The sequence below is a fragment of the Lithobates pipiens genome, unplaced genomic scaffold (genome assembly GCF_037356315.1).
Source record: "Lithobates pipiens isolate NorthernLeopardFrog02 unplaced genomic scaffold, aLitPip1_a1.2 Scaffold_3, whole genome shotgun sequence".
NCBI classification, from domain to species: domain Eukaryota; kingdom Metazoa; phylum Chordata; class Amphibia; order Anura; family Ranidae; genus Lithobates; species Lithobates pipiens.
The window spans coordinates 3975593-3995427 of record NW_027507790.1 but is presented as its reverse complement, the minus strand read 5'-3'; the positions used below and the strand labels follow the sequence as shown (position 1 = coordinate 3995427).

General features: G+C 51.0%; 1 protein-coding gene across 4 annotated transcripts in view; it reads right to left on the bottom strand.

Annotated features, from left to right (window-relative positions):
* The window catches only part of ARHGEF40 (Rho guanine nucleotide exchange factor 40), a 143306-nt gene that overhangs the window by 111136 nt on the left and 12335 nt on the right, over window positions 1-19835 (bottom strand). The window lies entirely within an intron of this gene.

Sequence of the window (19835 nt, the reverse complement as noted above, 5' to 3'; positions counted from 1 at the left end):
GGGGGGATAGCCGCATTCCCATTTGTCTCCTGCGGGGGGGGGGGGGGGGGGGGTTGATGTTGGTTTGAGCATCAGCCGCCACTGGATTCTGATAAATTCTATCTGAAACTGACACACTACTAACATTATGTAGCAATTTTGCTTCTACCTATCTCTTTCATGGCTTTATACAAAGATTTTTATAGCATAAGGACACAGCGACTTGTGCCCTGAATGTGGCAAAAGCTCATGAGAATTGTGACTCCTAAGCAACAGCCATCCAAGACTTAGCTGACTGTCAAGTCGACTGATGCAAAGCTGATACTAGATACTAAATACATTATTTAGGCTGCTCATGCAATAAGGTTAGGTTCACATTTGAGCTGTTCTGCATGCTGTGTTTGACAGCACAGAGTCCTTAAAGTGTAACTAAAGGCAAAACTTTTGTTTTAGTTTTGCATATTGTGGAGAGGGATTAGAATGCTTGTCAGTTTTTATTATTGTCTGTGTCTCCGTTAAGCTGGATTCACACCTATGCATTTTTAGTGCTTTTTTGCATTTTGTAGATTTGCACTACAGAACGTGTTCCATAGGAAACCATGTTAAATGGACTTTAAGGCTGCTTTCACACTGGGGCGGTATTCAGGCGTTACAGCTCTAAAAATAGCGCCTGTGTAGCGCCTGAAAAAAACTGGCCCCTTTCACTCAAGTGTGAAAGCCGGAGGGCTTTCACACTGGGGCGGTGCGCTAGCAGGACAGTGAAAAAAGTCCTGCTAGCCGCATCTCCTAAACCGCTCCTACCCATTGAAATCAATGGGACAGCGTGGCAATACCGCCGGCAAAGCGCCGCTGCAGCGGCGCTTTGCGGGCGGGTTTAACCCTTTTTCGGCCGCTAGCGGGGGTTAAAACCACCCCGCTAGCGCCCGCAGACCGCCACTAAAACGACGGTAAAGCGCCGCTAAAAATAGCGGCGCTTTACCGCCGACGCCGCTCCCGCCCCAGTGTGAAAGCAGCCTTAGTGCAAATCTGCCAAATGCAAAAAGCACAAAAAATGCATAATTGTGAATCCAGCCTTAAAGCGGAGATCTGCCAAAAAATAAATAAATGTCAGTAGCTACAAACACTGCAGCTGCTGACTTTTAATACATGGACATTTACCTGCCCAGGGCATCTGCAATGTCCTCACCCAAAGCTGACCTGTCCCTCAGCTCCCAGGTGGAGGCGCCGGCATCTTAAGGGAATCAGCCTGGTTCCCTGCTGCGCATGCGCAAGTCACTCTCCGCGATCTCACTGGTCTCTCATGTCTTCTGGGTCCTGAAGACAGCAGGGGGGGGGGGGGGGGGTTGGACATGGCTTAGATAGCTGATGATACTACAACGCTCCCCCTTCCTCCTAAGGTGCCAAATGTGACACCGGAGGGGGGGAGCAATCCGAAAAGCGGAAGTTGTATTTTTGGGTGGAACTCCGCTTTAAGGAGATTCATCCTCTCTATTTATCCTGTTTACTGTTATCATTGAAAGTAAAAGAAAATCACAAATTTTTGGTTATCACCAGAAAAGTAATAGAGGGGAAATCTTCCAATGAGGACACTAGTTCTGGTGACCGGGGGCTCCCCAAGGAATTCCCTTAATTTGCAAGAATTTCCTCTCATTTCCTGTTTGGCTATGGGACAGGAAGTAAAGGGAAATCTCCCGAAATGGGACACAGATGGTAAAAAAAAAGGGTTATAACCCTCTATCCAAAATGAAAAAATAAATTGCCTATACAGTGGTGTGAAAAAGTGTTTGCCCCCTTCCTCATTTCCTGTTCCTTTGCATGTTTGTCACACTTAAGTGTTTCGGAACATCAAACCAATTTAAACAATAGTCAAGGACAACACAAGTAAACACAAAATGCAATTTGTAAATGAAGGTGTTTATTATTAAAGGTGAAAAAAAATCCAAACCATCATGGCCCTGTGTGAAAAAGTGATTGCCCCCCTTGTTAAAACATACTATAACTGTGGTTGTCCACACCTGAGTTCAATTTCTCTAGCCACACCCAGGCCTGATTATTGCCACACCTGTTCATAATCAAGGCATCACTTAAATAGGAGCTGCTTGACACAGTAAGGTCCACCAGAAGATCCTTAAAAGCTACACATCATGCCGAGACCCAAAGAAATTCAGGAACAATTGAGAAAGAAAGTAATTGAGATCTATCAGTCTGGAAAGGGTTATAAAGCCATTTCCAAAGCTTTGGGAATCCAGCGAACCACAGTGAGAGCCATTATCCACAAATGGCGAAGACATGGAACAGTGGTGAACCTTCCCAGGAGTGGCCGGCCGCCCAAAATTACCCCAAGAGCGCAGCGACGACTCATCCAAGAGGTCACAAAAGACCCCACAACAACGTCCAAGGAACTGCAGGCCTCACTTGCCTCAGTTAAGGTCAGCGTTCATGCCTCCACCATCAGGAAAAGACTGGGCAAAAATGGCCTGCATGGCAGAGTTTCAAGGAGAAAACCACTGCTGAGCAAAAAGAACATCAAAGCTCGTCTCAATTTCTCCACAACAATGATCCCCAAGACTTTTGGGACAACATTCTGTGGACCGATGAGACAAAAGTGGAACTCTTTGGAAGGTGTGTGTCCAAGTATATCTGGCGTAGAAGGAACACTGCATTTCATAAAAAGAACATTATACCAACAGTAAAATATGGTGGTGGTAGTGTGATGGTCTGGGGCTGTTTTGCTGCTTCAGGACCTGGAAGACTTGCCGTGATAAAAGGAACTATGAATTCTGCTGTCTACCAAGAGATCCTGAAGGAGAATGTCCGACCATCTGTTCGTGTACTCAAGCTGAAACGAACTTGGGTTCTGCAGCAGGACAATGATCCTAAACACACCAGCAAGTCCACCACCGAATGGCTGAAGAAAAACAAAATGAAGACTTTGGAGTGGCCTAGCCAAAGTCCTGACCTGAATCCTATTGAGATGTTGTGGTATGACCTTAAAAAGGCCGTTCATGCTCGAAAACCCTCTAATGTAACTGAATTAGGACAATTCTGCAAAGATGAGTGGGCCAAAATTCCTCCAGGACGCTGTAAAAGCCTCATTGCACGTTATCGCAAACGCTTGGTTGCAGTTGTTGCTGCTAAGGGTGGCCCAACCAGTTATTAGGTTTAGGGGGCAATCACTTTTTCACACAGGGCCATGATGGTTTGGATTTTTTTTCACCTTTAATAATAAACACCTTCATTTACAAATTGCATTTTGTGTTTACTTGTGTTGTCCTTGACTATTGTTTAAATTGGTTTGATGTTCCGAAACACTTAAGTGTGACAAACATGCAAAGGAACAGGAAATGAGGAAGGGGGCAAACACTTTTTCACACCACTGTAGTTCTACTTTAACATTAGAAGGGGAAAGCTAGGTAGTGTTTTTAAGTGAGTAAAAAAGGTAAGCAGCATTTTGTAAGTATTTTATCATGCCTTGTGAATGGAAACATGTAATAAATAGACAGTGGGTGTTTTTCCAATTTGGCTGCAAAAGTGGAATCACACTTTAGTTTGTTCCCTGCAGAGGTTGTGCTATTTTTTTTTCCTTTAGCTAGTCCACAATATGCAGTTTGTCCTGAGGAGTCAGAACTTTTGCACACAGCTGTAAACAGTTATAGAGTGAACGGTGTAAGTTCAGCATTGTGTATGAGCAGAGATTTGTGTATGGAAAGACGTCAGAATAAACTGTAATTGGACCTCCTGTGTGTGAGGCTGACTTTTGTATATTTAGAGAAACTTGCCTTGGGATCAAATTCTGCTTGCTTGTAGCACTGGTGTCTGGGTCCTCCCACCCGGCCCAGCTGTTTCCTGTTTCTATCTTGGCCATCAAAGCCCTAGCTTTTGTCCAAGTTTCAGTGAACTACTGAACGGGACTGAAGTGCACTTTAAAGAAACATTTGGACGCAAAATTAACCGGCAGGAGTCAAAAATCTCTCACCACAGACCATAACATGTGAAAAGTTTCCGCTTTCAGCTTCATGGACCTAACTCGCTACTATTTATTTCCAACCGTTTTTCCAGTCAATGGACAACAGTGGACAAGTCCGAAAATGATTTCATGTGGAATGTTCTAAAATTTGCTAAACTGCTGTCTGGGTTTGAACCACTTAGCAAAGACTAAAGCCTCGTACACACGATCGTATTTTCGGCAGGAAATTGTGTGACGACAGACTGCCTATAATTTGACCAGTTTCACCAATCACCCTTTATACAGATAAAATCGATACATTTTAGGAGATACACATAAACGTTCACATTATCACAGTAGGGAACATAAAAAGCTATTCAATATAAAAAGAAGATTTCCTTGCAGATTCCTTTGGAAGCAAAAACACAGTCTGAAACCTCATACACACGATCGTATTTTCGGCAGGGAATTGTGTGATGACAGACTGTTTGCCTAAAATCCGACCATTAGTATGCTCCTTCAGACAATTGTTGTCCAACTTTCCGCCAGCAAATGTTGGATAGCAGGTTAGTAAATTCTCAGTGGACAACAGTCTGTTGTCAGATTTTCGTATCGTATGTACACAAGTCCGTCACACAAAATAGGGTGACCACATTTCCAAACTGCCATTTAGGGACACCCCCCTTCCTAAAAATCAGCTTGTGCTCTAACAAATCACAGCACAGCTGGGGTGGCAGGTGCGCGCTTTACCCAGAAGCACTGATCACGCCCCTCAAAAAAGGCAGCCACATCGCCACTTTACTCACTGACAGTACTTGTCCTGGCCAGCCGAGACCGATTTTACCTTGTTCCAACGTTGGCTCTACAGTGATTACACGGAAGAGGCAGGATTTGTGATTTCTCCAATCACAAGCAGGGAGGGGGGATTGTGCCTCTCTAGACATTCCTGTCCAGGACAAGTACCGTCAGTGAGTAAAACGGCGATGTGGCGGCCTTTTTTGGGGGCATCAGATTAGCCCTGGGGGTGGGTGGCAGTGTCAGATTCATTCCGGGACACTGTATTGTCCTGGAATGAAGGTGACCGGGACAGACCTGCAAAATGCGGGACTGTTTCGGGAAATCCGGGACGCATGGTCACCCTAACACAAAAGTCCAAAGTACAAGCACGCATGTTCGGAATCAATGCTCACCAAACATGACATTAGCAGAAGGTGCCCAAAGAGTGGAGCTCAAGAGCTGAAATTCCACGTAGTTGTGCGGCGTTAGTATGCAAGACAAGTTCCTGGCACACGCCCTTTGGACAAAAGTCTGACGCTTTGTTGGCCAACAATCTGATCATGTGTATGGGGCTTAAAGCTGGCAATACACTGTTTGTTTTTTCGTTCAGTGAACAAGCTGAAAAAAAACAAAAACTAATAGATTTCTCCATTTACACTTACGAGGTAGATGGAGTAAAACCCCTAGCTACAGCTGCTGATCGAGAAAAATTTCCAACATGTCCCTTCAACAGAAGCTGATCATACGAACAACTTCTGTCAAGCAGGTGCAGTCACAATTTTAACCAATGTAAAGCAAAACTTGGAGCAGGTACCTGGTTTTGAACCCCCTCCCTTACTTTGCGTCACAGGTCCCAAAAGGCTGTGGGAGAATTTACAAAGCGCACCGCCACTTGGGCATTTGCAGTGGGAAGCCAACTGTAAAGCTGCAAGGAGACACAACTGGCTTCCCACACACACTCGCCTGACCACGAAGTCACGCGACTTTCAGTGCAACTTTGGAGTTCCGACTTTGATAGGACTTTTTACACTATAGTATTGAAGTCGTATCAAAGTCAGACCAAAGTAATACAGGAACCTTTTCTAAAGTCGGACAGACTTGTGTAGTATCAGTTAAGATCGCTCTCATAGGGAAACATTGAATTTCACATGTCATCAGAGTTGGGGGTCTCACAAGTCAGAACCTACTGTACATCAGTGTGAACCAGGCCTAAAGATGCTGGCGTCGGGGACCCCAAGACTGGTGAAGAACCGGCCCAGGTGAGGACAGCGCCTGACCCATGTCCGTTCATTAAGTAAGCAGTTACAGTATTTGTAGCTACTGACTTTTATTTATTTTTTCTTGTCCCTAGGATGAAGAAACGCTTTAATTGCAGTCATCTACAGTACTACCCAATATAAAGCCAAAAGTTCTAGCAATGAATTGGGAACTATAACAGGCTAGTGCAGTGGAAATGGCAAGAAGTGGTTATGTTATACAAACATTTTAGATGTAAATAGCACTTGGCGGAGTGTAAATACCACATATATGTATACTGTATATCCATTCAGTATCTATTTATTATGCGGATAAGTGTCCTGGCCAAGATTCAAAGGGGGCAGAGGACACTGCTTTGGGGTTTACAGGACACTACTGTGGGCAAATGGGGCAGAGGACACTGCTATGGGGGCAGAGGCCACTACAGTGGGGGAGGGTGATGTGAAGGGGGCAGAGGACACTGTGTTGGGGGTACAAGGCACTACTGTGGGGGAAGGGGGGCAGAAGACACTACAGTGGGAGGGTGATGTGAAGGGGACAGTGGACAGTGCTTTGGAGGGGGTTATGTGAAGGGGGCAGGGGACACTGTGCTGGGGAGGGAGGGTACAGGATACTACTGTGGGGGGGGGGAGGGAAGAGGACACTACAGTGGGGGTGGGGGGTGTGAAGGGGCAGAAGACTCTGCATTGGGGGGGGGTACAGGACACTAGGGTGAGGGGAGGTGGGCAGAGGATACTACAGTGGGGGGAGTGATGTGAAGGGGGCAGAGAACACTGCATTGGGGGAGGGGTACAGGACTACTGTGGGGGGGGGGGGGGTAGGGGACTGCTATGGGGGCAGAGGACACTGCTTTGCAGGATATAGAAAACTACTGTGGGGGGAAGAAGACATTATAGTGGAGGGGGGGGGGTGATGTAAAGGGGGCAGAGGACACTGCATGGGGGCAGAGGACACTACAATGGGAGGGTTATATGAAGGGGGCACTGCATGGGGAGGGAGGTACAGGACACTACTATGGGGGGGAGGGTGAGGAGGATGCTGCTATAGGGGGTAGAGGACACTACAGTGGGGGAAGGGGCGCAGAGGACACTACAGCATGGGGAGTGATATAAAGGGGCCGAGGACACTGTACTGGGGAGGGTGGGTACAGGATACTACTTTGAAGGGAGGAGGGAAGAGGACACTGCTTTGGGGGGTAGAGGACACTACAGTGGGGAGGGGTGATGTAAAGGGGGCACAGGACACGTGTTGGAGGGTACAGGGCACTACTGGGGGGCAGCGGATGCTCCTATGGGGGGCAGAGGACACTACAATGGGGGGGTGATGTGAAGGGGCACTGCATGGGGGGTACAGGACACTACTGTGGGGGGGGGTGAGGAGGACACTGCTATAGGGGTACAGGGCACTGCTTTAGGGGGGAACATGGCACTACTGTGGGGGGGGGGCAGAGGACACTGCTATGGGGGGTAGTGGACACTACAATGGGAGGGTGATATGAAGAGGGTAGAGGACACTGCTTTGGGGTGGTACAGGGCACTACTGTGAGGGGAGGGAGGCAGAGGACACTACAATGGGAGGGTGATGTGAAGGGGCAGAGGACACTGCTATGGAGGGGAGCAGAGGATACTTCTATGGAAGATGATGTGAAGGGGGGCAGAGGACACTACTGTGACACACTATGGGGGTTATTTATGGAAGGCAAATCCACTCTGTACTACAAATGCACTTGAAATTGCACTGAAAGTGCCCTTGGAAGTAAAGTCGCTGTAGATCCGAAGGGGACATGCAAGGAAAATAAAAAACAGCATTTTATCTTGCACATGATTGGATGATAAAAATCAGCAGAGCTTCCCCTCATTTCAGATCTACCCCTCAGATTTAAAGCGACTGCACTTCCAAGTGCACTTTCAGTGCAATTTCAAGTGCACTTTGGACTTGTACTTTGCACTTGTAGTGCAGAATGGATTTGCCTTTCCTAAATAACCCCCCTATGTGTTCTTCATGCCGTCTTTTTATTGAGAGCTTGATAGTTTTTTTTTTAAAGGGCTAGCCCTTCCCCTGGGATCTCTGATTTCCTCCATGTTGTCCAGGTAGAGATGAACCTCTGAAAGTCTGCATACCCATTATAGAAAATGCTATTCTAATTGGTCTTACAATCTAATATACCTATAGCAGTTGTGTATACACAATTGTGAGGTCAAACTAGGCAGAAGCCGACTTGTATCTTGTTACAAGTAAGCATGCACAAACAGAGAGAACCGTACTATCTGCAAGAAACCTGTGTCAGGGTTGGACAAATAGTCAAGGTCCTGATATTGCTACGCAGCGTGCTAACCACTAAGCCATGTTTTTTTCCAGCTAGAGCCTGCCCCACCAAACTGAAGAAGAAGCAACTCATCACCACCAAGACAAGGGACTGTGGGCTGGATCTCCATGGAGAACATCAGAAGCTTAGCCCTTAAAGATGTAGAATGGACTTTGAGTTACTTTACAAGTCTTCCTGAATAGATTCCTGACATGTCACTAACACTAACATGATGACACATTCCTTATATCTGCTCCCCCGCTGATCAGACTCCAACATTGTAACTATCAAGGTAAGAGGCTGAAGCAAGGGGCTGATCTTTGTCAGACATTTGTGCACACAGACAAAAATGGCACAAGGACCAAGATTTAAATGACTTTGTGATCTTTGAGCCAACATCTCAGACCAGAAAGTAGATGCTGACTCTGGATGATGTCTGAACAAAGTTGGGGCTATCCTTCAGGAAAGAAAAGAATACAAAGGCATTGTTGGAAGGAATATTGTGAACTCAGAAATAAACAATAAATACCTGTGTTACACTTATTACATAAGCATGAATGAAAAAAATAATATCTGATCCAAAGATTTGCTCTTTAAATACGCAGAAACAAAATAGATAAAGGACATATGCTACCGTGAGGGAAAAAGTATTTGATCCTCTGTTGATTATGTACGCTTGCCCACTGACAAAGAAATGATCAGTCTATAATTGTAATGGTAAGTTTATTTTAACAGTGAGAGACAGAATAACAACAAAAAAATCCTGAAAAACGCATTTCAAAAAAGTTATAAATTGATTTGCATTTTAAAAAGTGAAATAAGTATTTGATCCCCTATCAATCAGCAAGATTTGTGGCTCCCAGGTGTCTTCTATACAGCTAACGAGCTGAGATCAGGAGCACTCTCTTAAAGGGAGTGCTCCTAATCTCAGCTTGTTACCTGTTTAAAAGACACTTGTCCACAGAAGCAAGCAATCAGATTCCAATCTCTCCACCATGGTCAAGACCAAAGAGCTGTCCAAGGATGTCAGAGACAAGATTGTAGACCTACACAAGGCTGGAATGGGCTACAAGACCATCGCCAAGCAGCTCGGTGAGAGGTTGACAACAGTTGGTGCTATTGTTCGCAAATGGAAGAAACACAAAATAGCTGTCAATCTCCCTCGGTCTGGGGCTCCATGCAAGATCTCACTTTGTGGACTTTCAATGATCGTGAGAACGGTGAGGAATCAGCCCAGAGAACTACACAGGAGAATCTTGTCAATGATCTCAAGGACTCTGGGACCACGGTCACCAAATAAACAATTGGTAAAACACTACGCCGTGAAGGACTGAAATCCTGTAGCACCTGCAAGGTCCCCCTGCTCAAGAAATCACATGTACAGGGCTGCCTGAAGTTTGCTTATAAACATCTAAATGATTCAGAGGAGAACTGGGTGAAAGTGTTGTGGTCCAATGAGACCAAAATCGAGCTCTTTGGCATCAACTCAACTCATCATGTTTGGAGGAGGAGGAATGCTGCCAATGACCCAAGCACACCATCCCCACCATCAAACATGGAGGTGGAAACATTATGCTTTGGGGGTGTTTTTATGCTAAGGGGGCTTGACCACTTCACAGCATCAAAGGGACGATGGATGGTGGCATGTACCGTCAAATCTTGGGTGAGAACCTCCTTCCCTCATCCAGGGTATTGAAATTGGGTCGTGGGTGGGTATTCCAGCACATTGACAATGACCCAAAACACACAGCCAAGGCAACAAAGGAGTGGCTCAAGAAGAAGCATATTAAGGTCCTGGAATGGATTAGCCAGTCTACAGACCTTAATCCCATAGAAAATATGTGGAGGGAGCTGAAGGTTCGAGTTACCAAACATCAGCCTCGAAACCCTAATGACTTGTAGAGTCAGTGACATTTATACAGTTTTCAGTGGGAATTTTTAGCTCTGATTGCTGTATAAATGTCAATGGTCCCAAAAAAGTGTCAAAAATGTCCGATCTGTCCGCCGCAATGTTGCAGTCCTGCTAAAAATCGCTCATTACTGCCATTACTAGTAAAAAAAAAAAAATTATAATAAAAATGTGATAAATACATCCCCTAATTTTGTAGATGCTATAAATTTTGCGCAAACCAATCAATATACTCTTATTATGATTTTTGTTTTTGTTTATTACCAAAAATATGTAGAAGAATACATATTGGGCTAAACTAATGAAGAAATTTGTTTTTTTTCTTTTGGTATATTTATTATAGCAAAAAGTTAAAAAAATAGTTTTTTTAAATTGTAGCTCTTTTTTTGTTTATAGCGCAAAAATAAAAACCACAGAGGTGATCAAATACCACCAAAAGAAAGCTCTATTTGTTGGAAAAAAGGACATCAATTTTGTTTGTACAACGTTGCATGATCGCACAATTATCAGTTAAACTGGCGCAGTGCAATATTGCAAAAAATGGCCTGGTCATTAAGGGGGTAAATCCTTCTGGGGCTGAATCATTTCTTTGTCAGTAGGCAAACGTACAAAATCAGCAGGAGATCAAATACTTTTTCCTTCACTGTACATGAGATAGGTTTTACCAAAACCTATATGTCTGTGCTGCCTGACACCCACAAAGAAACTAACTTGGTAGAGTTCTGCTTTAAGAATAAGAAAACACAAAGCAGTGTATCCTGTACTTGGAATTTCTGTCAGTATTCAGCATGTATGTCTGTGTGTGTCCTTTCTCAGCCATAACACCAGCTGCAAATCATTAAATGTATGAGATCACTTCTTCCTGTAGAGAGAGACACAGGGAGAAAGAGACAGACAGAGAGTGAGAGAGACTCAGGCAGGAGATTACTTCTTCCTGTTAAGAAGATATTGGGGGGGGGGGGGGGGGGGGGCAGATAGAGAAAGAGGAGAGAGTGAGAAGAGAGAGAGGAGATCACTTGTTCCTGTGCCTGGTGGGCAAAGGCAGAGAGAAAAGAGATCACAGTTCTTGTAGGATGGGAAAAGAGTGGAGACAAGGAGAGAGTAGACAGAGAGAAAAACAGAGGAGACAGGTGGTGAGAAGAAAAAGAGAGGACAGAGAAATGACAGACATAGGAGAGAGGGGAGACATGGGAGAGAGGGGAAGCAGAGACAGAGGACAGAGGGAGGGCAAGACAGAGGAAATAAGGGAAGCAGAGGAGAGGACAGAGACAGAGGAGAGAGGGGAGAAAGAGACAGATGAGAGAGAGGAGGTAGAGACAGAGGAGAGGAAAAGACAGGGGAGAGAGAGGAGGAAGAGACAGAGGAGAGAGAGGAGGAAGAGACAGGGGAGAGGGGGGAAGAGACAGAGGAGAGAATGGAGGAAGAGACAGGGGAGAGAGGAGGAAGAGACAGAGGAGAGAGAGGAGGAAGAGACAGGGGAGAGGGGGGGGGAAGAGACAGAGGAAAAGAATGGAGGAAGAAACAGGGGAGAGAGGGGAGGAAGAGACAGGGGAGAGAGAAGAGGAAGAGACAGAGGAGAGAATGGAGGAAGAGACAGGGGAGAGAGGGGAGGAAGAGACAGAAGAGAGAATGGAAGAAGAGACAGGGTAGAAGGGAGGAAAAGACAGGGTAGAGAGGGGAGGAAGAGACAGGGGAGAGAGGGGAGTAAGAGACAGAGGAGAGAAGAGAGGAAGAGACAGAAGACTGAATAGAGAAAGAGACAGAAGAGAGAATGGAGGAAGAGACAGGGGAGAGAGGGAAGGAAGAGACAGGGGAGAGAGGGGAGGAAAAGACAGGGGAGAGAGGGGAGGAAGAGACAGGGGGGAGGGGAGGAAAAGACAGGGGAGAGAGGGGAGGAAGAGAGAGGGGAGGAAAAGACGGGAGAGAGGGGAGGAAAAGACAGGGGAAAGAGGGGAGGAAGAGACAGGGGAGAGAGGGGAGGAAAAGACAGGGGAGAGAGGGGAGGAAAAGACAGGGGAGAGAGGGGAGGAAAAGACAGAAGAGAGAATGGAGGAAGAGACCGGAGAGAGAATGGAGGAAGAGACATGGGAGAGAGGAGAGGAAGAGACAGGAGAGAGAATGGAGGAAGAGACAGGGGAGAGAGGAGAGGAAAAGAGAATGGAGGAAGAGACAGGGGAGAGAGGGGAGGAAGAGACAGGGGAGCGGGTGGAGGAAGAGACAGGGGAGAGGGTGGAGGAAGACACAGAGGAGAGAGGGGAGGAAGAGACAGAGGAGAGAGGGGAGGAAGAGACAGAGGAGAGAGGGGAGCAGAGACAGAGTAGGAAGGGGGGCAGAGACAGAAAAGGGGAGAGGCAGAGACAGAGGAGAGAGGGAGGCGGAGACAGAGAAGAGAGGGGGGCAGAGACCGAGGAGAGGAAGAGACAGGCGCCAGAGATAGAGGAGAGGAAGAGACAGAGAGGGGAAGGGAGGAAGAGACAGAGGAGAGAAGGGAGGAAGAGACAGAGGAGAGGAAGAGACAGAGGGGGGAAGGGAGGAAGAGACAGAGGAGAGAAGGGATGAAGAGACAGAGGGGGAAGAGACAGAGGAGAGAGGAGAGCAAGAGACAGAGGAAAGAGGGGTTGCAGTGACAGAGGAGAGAGGGGGGCAGAGACAGAGGAAAGAGGGGGGCAGAGACAGAGGAAAGAGGGGGGCAGAGACAGAGGAAAGAGGGGGGCAGAGACAGAGGAGAGAGGGGGCAGAGACAGAGGAAAGAGGGGGGCAGAGACAGAGGAAAGAGGGGGGCAGAGACAGAGGAAAGAGGGGGGGCAGAGACAGAGGAAATAGGGGGGCAGAGACAGAGGAGGGAGGGTAGAGAGAGGGGTGCAGAGACAGAGGAGGGAGGGTAGAGAGAGGGAAAGCAGAGACAGAGGAGAGAGGGAAAGCAGAGACAGAGGAGAGAGGGGGCAGAGAAAGAGGTGAGAGGGGAGGCAGAGACAGAGGAATGAGGGGAGGCAGAGACAGAGGAGTGAGGGGAGGCAGAGACAGAGGAGAGAGGGGGAAAAGACAGAGAAGAGAGTAGAGACAGAGGAGAGAGGGTAGAGAGAGGGGGACAGAGAAGTGAAGGGAGGCAGAGAGGGTAGAGAGAGGGGGCAGAGGAGAGGGGAGGCAGAGGAGACAGAGGAGAGAGGGAAGGCAGAGACAGAGGAGAGAGGGGAGGCAGAGATAGAGGAAAGAGGGGAGGCAGAGGAGAGAGGGCAGGCAGAGACAGAGGAAAGAGGGGAGGCAGAGACAGAGGAGAGAGGGGAGGCAGAGGAGAGGGTAGAGAGAGGGGACAGAGACAGGAGAGAGGGGGAAGGCAGAGACAGAGCAAAGAGGGAAGGCAGAGAGAGAGAGGGAAGGCAGAGAAAGTGGGGAGAGGGAAGGCAGAGACAGTGGAGAGAGGGGGCAGAGACAGAGGAGAGAGGGGGCAGAGACAGATAAGAGAGGGAAGGCGGAGACCGAGGATGGGGGGCAGAGACAGAGGAAAGACGGGAAGCAGAGACAGAGGAGAGAGGGTAGAGAGGCTAGGGGCAGAGACAGTGGAGAGAGGGGGCAGAGACAGTGGAGAGAAGGGGTCAGAGACAGTGGAGAGAAGGGGGCAGAGACAGAGGAGAGTGGGAGCAGAGACAGAGGAGAGAGGGAGCAGAGACAGAGGAGAGAGGGGTGAGAGGGGAGGCAGAGACAGAGGAGAGAAGGTAGAGAGAGGAGAGAGGGGGCAGTGACAGAGGAGAGACGGGAAGCAGAGACAGAGGAGAGAGTGTAGAGAGGCTGGGGGCAGAGACAGTGGAGAGAGGGGGGCAGAGACAGTGGAGAGAAGGGGGCAGAGACAGAGGAGAGTGGGAGCAGAGACAGAGGAGAGAGGGAGCAGAGACAGAAGAGAGAGGGGTGAGAGGGGAGACAGAGGAGAGAGGGGTGAGAGGGGAGGCAGAGACAGAGGAGAGAAGGTAGAAAGAGGAGAGAGGGGGCAGTGACAGAGGAGAAGGGGCAGAGACAGAGGAGAGGGGATAGGCAGAGAAGAGAGGGTAGAGCGAGGGGGCAGAGACAGAGGAGAGAAGGTAGAGAGGCTGGGGGCAGAGACAGTGGAGAGAGGGGGGCAGAGACAGTGGAGAGAAGGGGTCAGAGACAGTGGAGAGAAGGGGGCAGAGACAGAGGAGAGTGGGAGCAGAGACAGAGGAGAGAGGGAACAGAGACAGAGGAGAGAGGGGAGGCAGAGACAGAGGAGAGAAGGTAGAGAGAGGACAGAGGGGGCAGACACAGAGGAGAAGGGGCAGAGACAGAGGAGAGAGAGGAGGCAGAGGAGAGAAGGTCGAGAGAGGGGGCAGAGACAAAGGAGAGAGGGGAGGCAGAAACAGAGGAGAGAGGGGAGGCAGAGACAGAGGAGAGGAAGAGACAGAGGGGGGAAGGGAGGAAGAGACAGAGGAGAGAAGGGATGAATAGACAGAGGGGGAAGAGACAGAGGAGAGAGGAGAGCAAGAGACAGAGGAAAGAGGGGTTGCAGTGACAGAGGAGAGAGGGGGGCAGAGACAGAGGAAAGAGGGGGGCAAAGACAGAGGAAAGAGGGGGGCAGAGACAGAGGAAAGAGGGGGGGCAGAGACAGAGGAAAGAGGGGGGGCAGAGACAGAGGAGGGAGGGTAGAGAGAGGGGTGCAGAGACAGAGGAGGGAGGGTAGAGAGAGGGGGGCAGAGACAGAGGAGAGAGGGAAAGCAGAGACAGAGGAGAGAGGGGGCAGAGAAAGAGGGGAGGCAGAGACAGAGGAATGAGGGGAGGCAGAGACAGAGGAGTGAGGGGAGGCAGAGACAGAGGAGTGAGGGGAGGCAGAGACAGAGGAGCGAGGGGGAAAAGACAGAGAAGAGAGTAGAGACAGAGGAGAGAGGGTAGAGAGAGGGGGACAGAGAAGTGAAGGGAGGCAGAGAGGGTAGAGAGAGGGGACAGAGGAGAGGGGAGGCAGAGGAGAGAGGGAAGGCAGAGACAGAGGAGAGAGGGGAGGCAGAGACAGAGGAGAGAGGGGAGGCAGAGATAGAGGAAAGAGGGGAGGCAGAGGAGAGAGGGGAGGCAGAGACAGAGGAAAGAGGGGAGGCAGAGACAGAGGAGAGAGGGGAGGCAGAGGAGAGGGTAGAGAGAGGGGACAGAGACAGGAGAGGGGGGGAAGGCAGAGACAGAGCAAAGAGGGAAGGCAGAGAGAGAGAGGGAAGGCAGAGAAAGTGGAGAGAGGGAAGGCAGAGACAGTGGAGAGAGGGGGCAGAGACAGAGGAGAGAGGGGGCAGAGACAGATAAGAGAGGGAAGGCGGAGACCGAGGACGGGGGGGCAGAGACAGAGGAAAGACGGGAAGCAGAGACAGAGGAGAGAGGGTAGAGAGGCTGGGGGCAGAGACAGTGGAGAGAGGGGGCAGAGACAGTGGAGAGAAGGGGTCAGAGACAGTGGAGAGAAGGGGGCAGAGACAGAGGAGAGAGGGAGCAGAGACAGAGGAGAGAGGGGTGAGAGGGGAGGCAGAGACAGAGGAAAGAAGGTAGAGAGAGGAGAGAGGGGGCAGTGACAGAGGAGAGACGGGAAGCAGAGACAGAGGAGAGAGGGTAGAGAGGCTGGGGACAGAAACAGTGGAGAGAGGGGGGCAGAGACAGTGGAGAGAAGGGGGCAAAGACAGAGGAGAGTGGGAGCAGAGACAGAGGAGAGAGGGAGCAGAGACAGAGGAGAGAGGGGTGAGAGGGGAGACAGAGGAGAGAGGGGTGAGAGGGGAGACAGAGACAGAGGAGAGAAGGTAGAGAGAGGAGAGAGGGGGCAGTGACAGAGGAGAAGGGGCAGAGACAGAGGAGAGGGGATAGGCAGAGAAGAGAGGGTAGAGCGAGGGGGCAGAGACAGAGGAGAGAAGGTAGAGAGGCTGGGGGCAGAGACAGTGGAGAGAGGGGGGCAGAGACAGTGGAGAGAAGGGGTCAGAGACAGTGGAGAGAAGGGGGCAGAGACAGAGGAGAGTGGGAGCAGAGACAGAGGAGAGAGGGAACAGAGACAGAGGAGAGAGGGTAGGCAGAGACAGAGGAGAGAAGGTAGAGAGAGGACAGAGGGGGCAGAGACAGAGGAGAAGGGGCAGAGACAGAGGAGAGAGAGGAGGCAGAGGAGAGAAGGTCGAGAGAGGGGGCAGAGACAAAGGAGAGAGGGGAGGCAGAAACAGAGGAGAGAGGGGAGGCAGAGACAGAGGATAGAGGGGAGGCAGAGACAGAAGAGAGAGAGGAGGCAGAGACAGAGGAGAGAGGGGAGGCAGAGACAGAGGAGAGATGGGGGAAGAGACAGAGGAGAGAGAGAGGGGAGGCAGAGACAGGGGAGAGAGGGGAGGCTTAGACAGAGGAGAGATGGGGGCAGAGACAGAGGAGAGAGGGGAGGCAGAGGAGGCACAGATGAGAGAGGGGAGGCAGAGACAGAGGGGAGAGGAGGGCAGAGACAGAAGAGAGAGGGGATGCAGAGGAGAGAGAGAGGGGACAGAGACAGGGGAGAAAGAGGAGACAGAAGAGAGAGGGGGCAGAGACAGAGGAGAGAGGGGAGGCAGAGACAGAGACAGAGGAGAGATGGGGGGCAGAGACAGAGGAGAGAGGGGAGGCAGAGATAGAGGAGCGATTGGGGTCAGAGATAGAGGAGAGAGGGGAGGCAGAGGAGGGACAGAGACAGAGGAGAGAGGGGAGGCAGAGACAGAGGATAGAGGGGGGCAGGGACAGAAGAGAGAGAGGGGGCAGAGGAGAGAGGGGGCAGAGACAGAAGAGAGAGGGGAGGCACAGAAAGAGGAGAGAGTGGAGACAGAGGAGAGAGGGGAGAAAGTGTAGAGAGAGGGGGGCAGAGACAGGAGAGGGGGGACAGAGACAGAGGAGAGGGGGGAGCAGAGACAGAGGAGAGGGGTGAGGCAGAGGAGAGAGTGTAGAGAGAGGAGGGCAGAGACAGAGGAGAGAGGGTAGAGAGAGGGGGCAGAGACAGAGGAGAGAGGGAAGGCAGAGACAGAGGAGAGAGGGGGCAGAGACAGAAGAGAGGGGAGGCAGAGGAGAGGGGGCAGAGACAGAGGAGAGAGAGGAGACAGAGGAGAGAGGGGGGCAGAGTCAGAGGGGAGAGGGGAGGCAGAGGAGGGGCAGAGACAGAGGAGAGAGGGAAGGCAGAAACAGAGGAGAGAGGGAGGCAGAGACAGAAGAGAGAGGGGAGGCAGAGGAGAGGGGGGGCAGAGACAGAGGAGAGAGGGGAGGCAGAGACAGAGGAGAGAGGACGAGGCAGAGATAGAGGAGAGAGGGGAGGCAGAGGAGAGAGAGTAGAGAGAGGGAAGGCAGAGACAGAGGAGAGAGGGAAGGCAGAGATAGAGGAAAGAGAGGAGGCAGAGGAGAGAGGGGAGGCAGAGACAGAGGAAAGAGGGGAAGCAGAGACAGAGAAGAGAGTGGAGGCAGAGGAGATGGTAGAGAGAGGAGACAGAGACAGGAGAGAGGGAAGGCAGAGACAGAGGAAAGAGGGAAGGCAGAGAGAGAGGGAAGGCAGAGACAGTGGAGAGAGGGGGCAGAGACAGAAGAAAGAGGGGGCAGAAACAGAGGAAAGAGGGAAGGCGGAGACAGAGGACAGGAGGGGCAGAGACCGAGGAAAGACGGGAAGCAGAGACAGAGGAGAGAGGGGAGACAGAGGAGAGAGGGTAGAGAGGCTGGGAGCAGAGACAGTGGAGAGGGGGCAGAGACAGTGGAGAGAAGGGGACAGAGACAAAGGAGAGTGGGAGCAGAGACAGAGGAGAGAGGGAGCAGAGACAGAGGAGAGAGGGAAGGTAGAGACAGAGGAGAGAAGGTAGAGAGAGGATAGAGGGGGCAGAGACAGAGGAGAAGGGGCAGAGACAGAGGAGAGAGGAGAGGCAGAGAAGAGAGGGTAGAGCCAGGGGGCAGAGACAGAGGAGAGAAGGTAGAGAAATGAGGGACAGAGACAGAGGAGAGAGGGTTGAGAGAGGGGGCAGAGACAAAGGAGAGAGTGGAGGTAGGGACAGAGGAGAGAGGGGAGGCAGAGACAGAGGAGAGAGGGGAGGCAGACACAGAGGGGAGGCAGAGACAGAGGAGAGAGGGGAGGCAAAGACAGAGGAGAGAGAGAGAGGGAGGCAGAGACAGAGGAGAGATGGGGGGCAGAGACAGAGGAGAGAGGGGAGGCAGAGGAGGCACAGAGGAGAGAGGGGAGGCAGAGACAGAGGGGAGAGGAGGGCAGAGACATAAGAGAGAGGGGATGCAGAGGAGAGAGAGAGAGGGGACAGAGACAGGGGAGACAGAAGAGAGAGGGGGCAGAGACAGAGGAGATAGGGGAGGCAGAGACAGAGGAGAGATGGGGGCAGAGACAGAGGAGAGAGGGGAGGCAGAGACAGAGGAGAGATGGGGGGCAGAGACAGAGGAGAGAGGGGAGGCAGAGATAGAGGAAAGATGGGGGGCAGAGACAGAGGAGAGTTGGGAGGCAGAGGAGGGGCAGAGACAGAGGAGAGAGGGGAGGCAGAGACAGAGGAGAGAGGGGGCAGAGACAGAAGAGAGAGAGGAGGCAGAGGAGAGAGGGGGCAGAGACAGAGGAGAGAGGGGAGGCAAAGACAGAAGAGAGATGGGAGGCAGAGGAGGGGCAGAGACAGAGGAGAGAGGGGGGCAGAGACAGAGGAGAGTGGGAAGCAGAGACAGTGGAGAGAAGAGGGCAGAGACAGAGGAGAGTGGGAGCAGAGACAGAGGAGAGAGGGGAGACAGAGGAGAGAGGGGGCAGAGACAGAGGAGAAGGGGCAGAGTCAGAGGAAAGAGGGGAGGCAGAGAAGTGAGGGTAGAGCGAGGGGACAGAGACAGAGGAGAGAGGGGAGGCCGAGACAGAGGAGAGATAGGGGCAGAGACAGAGGAGAGAGGGGAGGCAGAGACAGAGGAGAGAGGGGAGACAGAGGAGAGTGGGAGCAGAGACAGAGGAGAGAGGGGAGGCAGAGAAGAGAGGGTAGAGCGAGGGGGCAGAGACAGAGGAGAGAGAGGAGGCAGAAAAAGAGGAGAGAGGGGAGTCAGAGACGGAGAAGAGAGGGAAGGCTGAGACAGAGGAGAAATGGGGGGGCAGAGACAGAGGAGAGAGGGGAGGCAGAGACAGAGGAGAGAGGGGAGGCAGAGACAGAGGAGAGAGGGAAGGCAGAGACAGGAGAGAGAGGGGAGGCAGAGACAGAGGAGAGAGGGGAGTCACAGGCAGAGGAGAGATGAGGGCAGAGACAGAGGAGAGAGAGGACAGAGGAGAGAGAGAGGGGAGGTAGAGACAGAGGAGAGAGGGGAGACAGAGGAGAGTGGGAGCAGAGACAGAGGAGAGAGGGGATACAGAGGAGAGTGGGAGCAGAGACAAAGGAGAAGGGGCAGAGACAGAGGAGAGAGGGGAGGCAGAGAAGAGAGGGTAGAGCGAGGGGGCAGAGACAGAGGAGAGAGAGGAGGCAGAGAAAGAGGAGAGAGGGGAGTCAGAGACAGAGCAGAGAGGGAAGGTTGAGACAGAGGAGAGATGGGGGGCAGAGACAGAGGAGAGAGGGGAGGCAGAGACAGAGGAGAGAGGGGAGGCAGAGACAGAGGAGAGAGGGAAGGCAGAGACAGAGGAGAGAGGGGAGGCAGAGACAAATGAGAAAGGGGAGTCACAGACAGAGGAGAGATGGGGCGAAGAGACAGAG